An 11,354-nucleotide genomic window follows, 5' to 3' on the forward strand; every position below is an offset into this window, starting at 1 on the left:
TATATCTTCAATTCTACTCCTTTGCTCTTTCAGTGTATTGTCCTTTTTCTGATATTTTATTATTAATCATTTGGACCTCTTTCTGTAGGTTTTGAATTGTTTCCAATGCATATCTATCTTATTTGATTGTTCCTGTAGCACTTTCCTGATTTCTTCCTTATTTTTATCAAGTCCATTGCGTAGTGCTTTGATCCATTTTATAATAGCTTTTCTGAATTCCTTCTCAGTCATTTTCAAACCCTACCCATCTTCCAGTATGGAGTGTAGGTCTACTTCCAGCTCATTTGCCTAAGTCACTTTATCTCATTTCTGGATATGTGTTGATATGGTCATCAGTTTCTGTTTTTTGGGTATATTCAGGAGTTATCTGTGGCCTTAATACTTAGATGGGTGTTTATTTTGGTATTTTTCATGCTTTCTGATTGCCTCCAGGTAGATGTGATCAGGAGATGGGCTTCCCTTTTCACTCTTCTTCATCAGAAATTTCAAGATGCCACTGTTGGTCATTGTGACGTAACTCAGGATTTAATTCTCAGCCTATTTCCTTTTTAGTTTGCCTGTCCTGCTCCACAATTCCTGTTCAGGCCTTTACCCCAGTGATAAACAGTTCAGGGCTGGCTGTGGCCATTTTGCAGTGCCGTTTTAAATGGAAACTTAAATTTCAAGTAGATCTATGCACATGCATAGTAGAACCCTCGGTGGGTGGGGGTCGGGTGTCCACTTGCTCAGGCGCCCCCTCTATTCACCAGAATGGCGGTACACAGACAGCAAGAGACCAATGAACATATACAAAAAAAAAAGACAATGTCAACACCTTTATCTTCTTGGTTCTGTCAGGTGTCCGTGGCTGCTCTGATCTTTCCTCTGCTTGGTCTCTCCCAAGATGGTGGCTCCAGGAGCAGCTAAGCATCTAGAATTAGAAAGCAATGGATTTCTTGCTTCTGCTACAAATTCCCCTAGCTATAAGTCTTCCAACCTTCTAAATATTCCTTTATATGTGGTTCAGAGTTCTGGCACCATCCCCTGAGGCTGCTTGGACTGGTATTCTGTGTTGTTGCTGACGGAGCTCCTCACTGCACTTCCATCCAATCCTCCACCTTGTTTATTCTCCCTTCCATCTTCTTTTGATGCTCTCTGCATCATTCAATAATTTTCTCAGCGAATCCTTCAATAACGAAAGTTGAGGCTTGAATTTTTTCTTCAGTTTTCCCAGCTTGAGAAATGCTGAGCTTGTTCTTCCCTTTTGGCTTTCTGACTCCAGATCTTTGCACATTTCATTGTAATATTTGAGTTTGTCTTCTAAAGCTGACCTTTGAAATTTTCCATTCAGCTCTTGGACCTCCTCATTTCTTCCATTTGCTATAGCCTCTCTGTGTTGGAGAGAAAATTTCAGTGTCTCTTCTGACATCCATTTTGATCTTTTCCTTCTTTCTTGTCTTCTTAATGCCTTTTTGCTTTCTTCATGTGTGATGCTCTTGATGTTATCCCACAACTCTTCTGGTCTTTGGTCTTTAGTGTTTAATGTATCAAGTCTGTTCTTCAGATGATCTCTAAATTCAGGTGGGATATATTTAAGGTCATATTTTGGCTCCCGTGGACTTGTTTTCATTTTCTTCAGCTTCAGTTTGAATTTGCATATGAGTAATTGATTGTCTGTTCCACAGTCTGCCCTGGTCTTGTTTTCACTGATGATATGGGGCTTTTCCACCATCTCTTTCCACATATGTATTCAATTTGATTTCTGTGAATTCCATCTTGTGAGGTCCATGTATATAATTGTCTCTTATGCTGTCTAAAGAAGGTATTTGAAATGAACAAATCATTGATTTTGCAGAATTCTATCATGCAATCTCCTGCATAATTTCTATCATCAAGTCCATATTTTCAAACTACTGATCCTTCCTCTTTGTTCCCAACCTTTGCATTACAGTCATCAGTAATGATCAATACATCTTGATTGCATGTTTGATCAATTTCAGATTGAAGAAGTTGGTAGAATTCTTCTATTTCATCCTCACTGGCTTTAGTGGTTGGTGGGTAGATTTGAATAATAGTGGTATTAACTGGTCTTCCCTGTAGGTGCATGGATATTATCCTATCACAGACAGTGTTGTACCTCATGATTGATCTGGATATATTCTTTTTGACAATGAATGCAACACCATTCCTCTTCAATTTGTCATTCCTGGCATAGTAAACCATGTAGTTGTCAGATTCAAAACGGTCAATACCAGTCCCTTACAGCTCACTAATGCCTAAAGATTGGCCAGGTGGTAGCATCAATGGACTCAAGCATGGCAACAATGGTGAGGCTGGCCCAGGATCGGGCAGTGTTTCATTCTGCTGTGCATAGGGTCTCTATGAATCGGTGCTGACTTGATGGCACCTAATTATAACAATAAATGCCTAAAATATCCATGTTTATGTGTTCCATTTCATTTTTGACAATTTCCAATTTTCCTAGATTCATACTTCGTACATTCCATGTTCTGATTATTAATGGATGTTTATAGCTGTTTCTCTTCATTTTGAGATGTGCCCCAGAGACAAATGAAGGTCCCATGGGCTTTACTCCCACAGGCTTTACTACATTTGCATCATCACGGTCAATTCTACTTTGAAGAGGCAACTCTTTCTCAGTCACATTTTGAGTGCATTCCAACCTGAGGGGCTCATTATCTGGCACTATATCTGATATTACTTCTCTGCTATTCATAAGGTTTTCAGTGATTAAATATTTGGAAATAGTTCATCACTCCTTCTTCCTCGTCTATCTTTGTCTGGAAGCTCGTCTGAAACCTGTCCACCATGGGTGACCCTGCTGGTATTTAAAATACCTGTGGCATAGCTTCCAGAATCACATCAACTCACAAGCCACCACAGTATGACAAACTGATAGAAGAGTAGTGGACACCAGGAGTAGGGTAGTTCTAATCCAATCTGAGTAGTGTTCTTATAAAAGTGAAGATACACAGAAGGAAGACAGTAATGTGAATATGGGGGCAGAGATTGGAGTGATCTACAAGCTGAAGAATGCCAAAGAGCTCTAGCTATCATCAGAGAAGGTACAGAACAGTTTCTCTCTAATCCTTCAGAAAGAACCAACATGACCAACACCCTGAATTCAGAATCCTAGTCTCTAGAAATGCTGAGCTATGATATTTATGTTCTTAGAAACAACTCAATTTGTGTACTTTGTTATGGCAGCCTCGGGAAATGGACATTTTCCCTATTAATTGACTGTATCGAAACGCTTCTCTTCTTGGGAACACAGGAGTCTCCTAGATTCTAGGTTTCAAAATGGCCATCCTGTGACAGAGTGATGTGTGAAATGGTTTTGCTCCTTTGTTATCTCAGATACAAGTCTGACTGAATTACACTTGGTCATGCCACCTGTTTGGCTATAACTGTGTTTCCAGTGAGAGACTGTAGGTGTGTATGAGAGTTTGGCAGTCTCCAAGGCCCTGTTTTTCCATTTCATTTGCAAAATGATTTCCATAGAACCACAGATTTCTGTTTGCTTCCAAATCAGAGGAAGTCATGTGCCAGAAGGCATTTGCCTGTGAGGTGTTCTTCCTCATTCACCCCAGCCACCTCTTTCTTGGAGAGACAAGATGAATCAGATGAAGAGAGTCTTACATAGGCATTTAGTTGTTAGTCAGAAAGCACTGATGTAACTAACGGAGGCACCAGGGAGTCGAAAATGCTTTAAAAACAGTGATTTCTAACATTCACAGCCTTCTGTGATCCTGGTAAGTCCATCTACAGTGGAACTCAAGCATCTTTATTTTTATTTAAAAACAACTTTAAGTATGCAAGTTCATGGAAAAAAATGTAGAAAATTAAGAAAATATTAATTGTAACTGCTCTTTTCCTGAGACAGTCACATTGTCCATTTTTGTATATTTCCTTCCAGTTCTTTTTGTCAGACGTAACGTTTATACTTGGACCCGCTCTACACACTCAGTTTTGTGTCCTTTATTTTTGAGCATCATGAGTATTTTCCCATGACATTCAACATTTTTTTGAAAGCAGGGTTTGTACAGGCTGCACATAAGGGCATCTTTGTCTGTCTGTATCACTGATTATTCCCTGGCGATAGACTCTTGGGTGTGTGAGAAAGGTCTAGAGTAGACTTTTAAATACTTAGCTTAGCTCATTTCCTTATATTAGGCTTTACTCTCCCACTACCCTCCCCCAACATGGAATATTTGTTTATTTATTTTCTTAGTCCTAAAAATCACAAAAGCAGTACATGCTCAAGGAGAACAAGTAGACCAATATAGAACTGTACAAAATGAAAGTGCACAATATTCCAGGTTGTCCATCCTAGCACTCCTCCTGAGTAACCATTGGGCTGGGGCACATCCTTGCAAACCTTTCTCGTCAATCTTGTTATTATTTTAAATAGGCTCCTAGACAGTTCTGCTGCATTGTGTGTGTGTGTGTGGGGGGGGGCAGGGTCAAGGGGAGGGATGGGGAAGGAAGGGAAGGAAGCCTGGGAATCAGAGAACGTGAGAGTCTGTCCCTGCCCTGGAAACGTGAGTTTAAGAAAAAAATTTGGACCTCACTTTTCTGTTTCATAAGGCAGGTATATGAAAATATGTTTGCTGCCTGCTCATAAAATTATTCTAAGAATTGATTCACCAGATTAGCAACAAGCAAGCACAACAACAACAACAACAACAACAACAACAACAAAACCAATCAAAAACCAATCAGGGCATCTAGTTAACATTTAATCTCAGATAAATAATGATATTTTTTCTTAATACAAGTATTTCCCATGTAATATCTGGAGTCCTGGTGTGATGCTGTGGGGTAATGCACAGGACTGCAAAGCCGGTTGAACTGTAAGGTCGGTGGTTCAAGCTTACCAGCTGGTCCTCAAAAATCCTATACAGGGTTGCTATGGATTGGAACCAACTTGATGGCACTTCACAACAACAACAACAACATGTAATATCTAGTCTGCTTTTTGTCTGGCAGCCAGCCCTACATGAGCTGGAACATGTGAAAGCAACTTTGAAATAGGCCTGGAAGGATGGCTCCCTGGGGCCCCAGAGAGTCCTTTCCTTTTAATAGAGAGGGTTCCTTGCTTTTGGGAAGATCAGGATTCTCCATCCACAGACTTGATAGACCCTCTCAAGTGCTGGCAATCTTAAGTAGGGATAAAGTCACTAGCATTTACTTTCACCCCGCACTAATGATGGAAACATCAAAAGCATCCGAACCCTTGGCCACTGAGGTGATTCCAACTCACTGAGAAACTGTAGGACAGAGTAGAATGGCCCCATAGGATTTCCAAGGTTATAAGTCTTTAGGGAAACAGATGGTCACATCTTTCTCCCGCAGAGGGCTTAATCACTGCACCACCAGGGCTCCTTAATGAAGACAACAATTTCTTAAATTAATACAGCATGTCCTTTTTTTTGGGGGGGGATCAATTTAAATTTAAAACAAGATTTAAAATAATATTGAGAAAGTGAAAACCTCCTCTATTCCCCCAATTCATGTCTATCCTATCTCTTGGTTAGCCCCTTTTAGCAATTTGGGTAAAATCCTTTTAGACTTCTCAATTCATATATAAACATAAGAGAGGACTTCAAAAAGTTCATGGAAAGAATTCCATGATCTTTTAATTCCATTTTTCTATGAATTTTTAAAGGTCCCTATTTATATGTGTGGAGTCCTGGTGTGGTGCTGTGGGTTAATGCATCAGACTGCAAAGTCGTTTGAACTGCAAGGTCGGTGGTTCAAGCTCACCAGCTGCTCCTTGGAAACCCTATACAGGGTTAGTATGGGTTGGAATCAACTCGACGGCACTTAATAACAACAATTTATATGTGTGGGAGTCCTGGTGTGGTGCTGTAGGATAAGTCCTTACTCCATCAGCCACTCCTTGTGAATGTTTTTTTTTTCCCCTCTGAATGGTATCACACTACACATGTTTTGTAATCTTTTGTGCTTTTAACCTAAAAATAGGATTTGACATACAATTCTTATTTATCCTTTTAAATTGTACTGTATTGCGTTGTTTGACTACAGTTTTTTATAGCACTTGCCTACTGGTTGACTGTGAAATTGTGGCCAGTTTTTCTGCTGTCTGAAGTAACATTGCATGAACTATATTGGAAGAGCACTGGATTATGTGCAGTTAACTTAGAGAACTTCACCAACTAGTCAGGGTATGGGCAGAGAAGGAAGGTCTCTGTCTTAGCCAATGAAAAAGGTGAGGAACTTCAGGGAGTCGCAGTGAGGTGCTCAGTCCTGTGTAGGGGTGTGGTTTTCTGGATGGCCCCACCCATGGGGGGGGTTGACACCATGATTGTCACTGAGTGGCACCAATCATAGTGAACCACTGGAACCCACCCAGAGGCTCTGTGGGAAAAAGACCCGGCCATCTGCTTCTGGTAAAGTTGTTGTTAAGTGCTTTAAGTGCCGTGGAGTCTGATCTGACTCATAGGGAGTTTTGTACAGGGTTTCCGAGGCTGTAAATCTTTACAGGAGCAGAAAGCCTCATCTTTCTCCCATGAAGCAGCTGGTAGTTTTGACCTGCTGACCTTGTGGTTCACAGCCCGATTTGTAACCACTACACTAGCCTGGGAAATCCTCTGGGGTCACTCTAAGTTGGAATTGACTCAATGGTGCCTAAGAACAACATTTAACAGATGATGAAACGAAGGCAGAAAGAGGTGAAGGAGTGTACCCACGTTCACACAGCTCTAAGAGGCTGACAGGCTGGGACAGATATGCCTGACCCTAACGCTCATGTGTCTTCTACCTTGATTTAATTTGTAGGATTTAGATGAGACATTGGGAGAATGTTCCCATGTTTGCCAGGCTCTTTTTCTGTTCCTATCTCTTCATCTCTTGCTTCATTAAAGCCTTAGTCTCCTGTTGTTGTGTTGTTAAGTGCCATCAAGTTGGTTCTGACTCATAGCAATCATGTGTAGGGTTTCCGAGGAGCAGCTGGTGGGTTTAAACTGATCTTGTGGTTCAGTGCTTATCTTACAACACCACAGCAGGACTCCTTCATCGCCTGAGGGAGGAAAGAGGACCCTTCAGTGGTGAACCCCTCCTGCTGCCCCTGTGAGTCTTTTTATACTTGGAGAAACTGAGGCACAGAAGGAGGGGGATTTGCCTCAAAGTAACTTCCAGGAGAGTTTTGAGAAGTTCAAGTCCAGGATAGTCTTATCAGATTAACTCTGTATCTGGTCCCAGCCATTCGACCATTCAATTCTGCTCATTAAATTTGTTTTGTGTGTATCGTTACTGTTGTCAACTGCTATCAGTTCAGCTCTGGCTCATGGTAATCTCCTGTAGAATAGAACAAAATGTTATCTAATAAGGAGCTCTGGTAGTGTAGTGGTTACAATTCGGACTGCTAACCTCAAGGTCAGCAGTGCAAAACTACCAGCTGTTCTGCGGGAGAAAGACAAGGCTTTCTGCTCCTGTAAGGACTTATAGCCTTGGAAACCCTGTACGGGATCACCATGAGTCAGAACTATCTCCACGGTACATAACCACCAATATTGCAGAAGAGCAAATAAGTCTGTCTTGGAAGAAATACAGTCAGAATGATCCTTGGAAGCCAGGATGATGAGGCTTCGTTTCTCATACTTCAAACATGTTATCAGGAGGGACCAGTCCCTGGAGGACATCACACTTGGTCAAGTGGAGGGCCAGCAAAAAAAGAGGAAGACCTCCAAGGAGATGGAGTGACACAGTGGCAGCAGCAATGGGCTCAAACATGGCAATTGTGAGGATGGCTCAGAACCAGGCAGTGTTCGTTCTGTTGTGTATAGGGTCGCTATGAGTTGAATCAACTCAATGACACCTCACAACAACAACAATCCTGCATAATCCTTACAATCACCAGAATGTTTGAGTTTATCATTGAGACCACTGTGCCAATCTCTTCACCTAGTATCTCTCGTGCCCTCGCTGGGCCTTTTGTTCACCAAACACAATCCAGAGATTGATCTATTCTGATGATACGATTCATAAGGTGTTTTTGTTTGTTTTTACTTTAAACAAGTTTGGGTTACACAAAGGTCACATAATTGGTTATTGCTCTACTTTGTACACAATTATTCTTATTCTCCACCAAAAGGCTGCTTCTTTACTTCTCATCTAGTGATGGCAAGCACTAAAATCCTGATTTTAACAGAACAGTAGTAAAAATGCCTCAGTGATTTATGTTGAAAGCAGTACATTGGGAATGGCTCTTGCCCCCAGTATCAGGAATGTACAAATGTCTTTTTATTCACAAATACAAAATAGATTATTTGTAGGCATGGACAGTGACAGCAGTAAGCCCGTATATATTATCAACTGAAACCAGTAACTGGAGTTCTTTTTAAGGGAGTTTCTTAAACATCAGCAAGCCTTTTCTTCAGACATGTTCTCTTTAAATGACTTATCTGAAGTTATTGGTGAGGAACACTGCCTTCAGCTTCCTGGCACAGTCCATTGATAAACGGTAAAGCATTATTCTAGGAATTACAACATACCACCTCCCATAACTCCCATACCACTTCCTATTTCACCCATTCTGCCCAGGCTGGGGTCCTTTTCCTCTTTAGGAATTTCTGTGACTACAACTTCTGCTGTGATTAATATGCAGGGCACTCCAGTAGCCTCCAATAAAGCAGTTCTTACAACCTTGGTTGGATCAACAATTCCCTTTTCTACCATATTGACAAAACTCCAAATACAGCATCACAACGAACTTCTGAGGAACTCTGCATAATTTTCTCAACTATCCACGGTCCTTCAACACCTGTATTCTTAGCAATAGTTACTGCAGGAATTTTGCATATTCTTTTAATAATTTCTATACCAATTTTTGGATCTTCATTTGCTGTAGTTAGTGAGTCCAAGGCCGGAATGCACAAAAGCAGAGGACGGCCACTTCCTAGAACAATGACCTCTTCAACAGCAGCTTATGTTGCATTGAGAGCATCCACAACTTTGTCTTTCTTTTTACTCACTTCCACATCACTTGTCCCACCAAGTTTTAGCACAGCTAAGTCCTGGTGTGGTGCTGTGGGCTAATGTGTCAGATTGCAAAGTCATTTGAACAGCAAGGTCTGTGGTTCAAGCTCACCAGCTGCTCCTTGGAAACCCTACACAGGGTCACTATGGGTTGGAATTGACTCGACGGCACTTAACAATAACAACTCCTTCTGAAAGTTTCGCCAGCTGTTCACTCAGCTTTTCCTTTTCATATTCACTAGTTGTGATGTCTAACTACTCAACCATTTCTTGAATATGTTTTTCAATTTGGGCTTTGTCACCTTTTCCTTTCAAGAGCATGGCATGATCTTTGGCTCAATGACCTCTCCAACTTTCCACAAGTCATGAGGCTGAACATCTTCAAAATTCAGTGTTAATTGTTCTTCTCCAAATACTGTACTACCAGTAGCTGATTCTTTCTATTGTCACCTAAACCAGGAGCTTTGACTGCTACAACTTGAAGGTTAACTTTTAATCTACTCAAAATGAGGGTACTTAGAGCTTCTCCATCAACATCTACAGCAATTATGGCCAAAAACTTATGGTGAGCATTGGAAATTTCAAGAGCAGGTACAATAGATTGGACACTAGGAATTTCCTTTTCACTCAATAGATCATAGGCATCCTGGAATTCACATTTTGACCTTTTGTATTAATAAAGCATGGGGAAATATAATCTTGGCCAAACTTCATGCCTTCAATAATTTCTGACTCATCATTCAAGGTATTCCCATCCTTTACTGTGATGACACCCTTTCTTCCAACCTTTTCCCTGGCATCAGAAATGACGGTGCCAATTTCTTTGTCTCCATTTGTGGAAATTGTACCAACTTGAACAATTTCTTCAGGAGGTTGTCACAAGTTTAGACTGATTCTTAAGTTCAATAATTACAACAGCAACAGCTAACATCACACCTCTCCCAATTTCCACTGGATTAGCGCCTTTACTAATCTTCTCGAAACCTTTCTTGGCAATAGAGCGTGCCAATACATTAGAATGGTGGTGCCATCCCTGGCCTCTTCATTTGTGTTGTTGGCAACCATCTGAACAAGTCTGGTTTCAATATTTTTGCATTTATCCTTTAAGTGAATTGACTTAGCAAAGTCATTCATTCTTTTGTTACTTTGGGGCTTCCCTACCTCTGTTCAATAATCACCGTTCTTCCTTTTGGCCCCATAGTAACCGCTATAACATTGGATAAAAGGTCTACACCTTGAAACATTAAGCCTTGGGTGTCTGCACCAAATTTTACGTGTTTGTCATAAGTCTGAGTGAGATGAGGAGCCAGTACACTGGACATTGACCTCATCTGTTGAAGGACTGCAGGTAGCATGTCTATGGGGTGGCAGGTGGGCAAGCTGTGTGTGCATGGATTGGAAGGCCATCAGCAATGAGTAAAGGGATCCATATGGTTGTTTTCTAAAAGTAGATCACCAGGCCTTTCTTCTTAGTTGCATTAGTCTGGAAGCTCCCTTGAAGCCTGGCCACCATGGGTGACCCTGCTGGTATTTGAAATACTGATAGCAAAGCTCCTAACATTACTGCCACATGCAAGCTGCCATAATAAGGCAAACTGACAGACAGGTGCTGGGTGAGTGTGCTGTCGTTGTGGCTGTTAGGTGCTGTTGAGTCGGTTACATAGTGACCTTATGTACAACAGAATAAAACACTGCCTGGTCCTGCACTATCCTCACAATTGTTACGTGTGTAATTAGGTATACAAATGTCTGTGGCATCTGGGGAATCCTTCACCATGACTTGGGTTTGGTTTGAATCATTGGTATTTTGGGAATGAATGTTTCTTAGGGGCAAGGATCAATCTCTGATTTTTCATGGCCTGAAAATGGCAATATTTGGCTGTACCTGATTGTTGTTGTTGTTAAGTGCTGTAGAGTCAGTTCTAACACATAGCAATCCTGTATAGGATTTCTTAGGAGTAGCTAGTGGGTTTCAACCATTGACCTTGTAGTTTGCAGTCCAATACCAGGACTCCTATACCTGATGCTGCTGATGTTGTTAAGTGCCATGGACCCAGTTCTGACTCATAGCAACCCTGCATAAGGTTTCCGAGGAATGGGTGGTGAGTTTAAACTGCTGACCTTGTGGTTCAAACTGACCTTTCGGTCCAGTGCTTACCCTACAGTGCTGCACTAAGAGTCCCTGTACCTGATGTTGTTGTTAAGTGCCATCGAGTAGATTCCAACCAATAGCGACCCTGTAACCAATAGCGACCCTGTATAGGGTTTCTGGAGGAGCTCTGGTAGCGTAGTGGTTACGAATCGGGCTGCGAACCTTAAGGTCAGCAGTTCGAAACTACCAGCCGCTCCGTGGG

The 11,354-nt window shown here is 41.4% G+C and overlaps 1 pseudogene; it reads right to left on the reverse strand.

Annotated features, from left to right (window-relative positions):
• Positions 1–8,505: 8,505 nt before the first annotated feature.
• LOC102818600 lies at positions 8,506–10,355 on the reverse strand (annotated as a pseudogene).
• Positions 10,356–11,354: the final 999 nt, after the last annotated feature.

The sequence above is a fragment of the Chrysochloris asiatica genome, unplaced genomic scaffold (genome assembly GCF_000296735.1).
Source record: "Chrysochloris asiatica unplaced genomic scaffold, ChrAsi1.0 scaffold00038, whole genome shotgun sequence".
In the NCBI taxonomy this organism is placed as follows: domain Eukaryota; kingdom Metazoa; phylum Chordata; class Mammalia; order Afrosoricida; family Chrysochloridae; genus Chrysochloris; species Chrysochloris asiatica.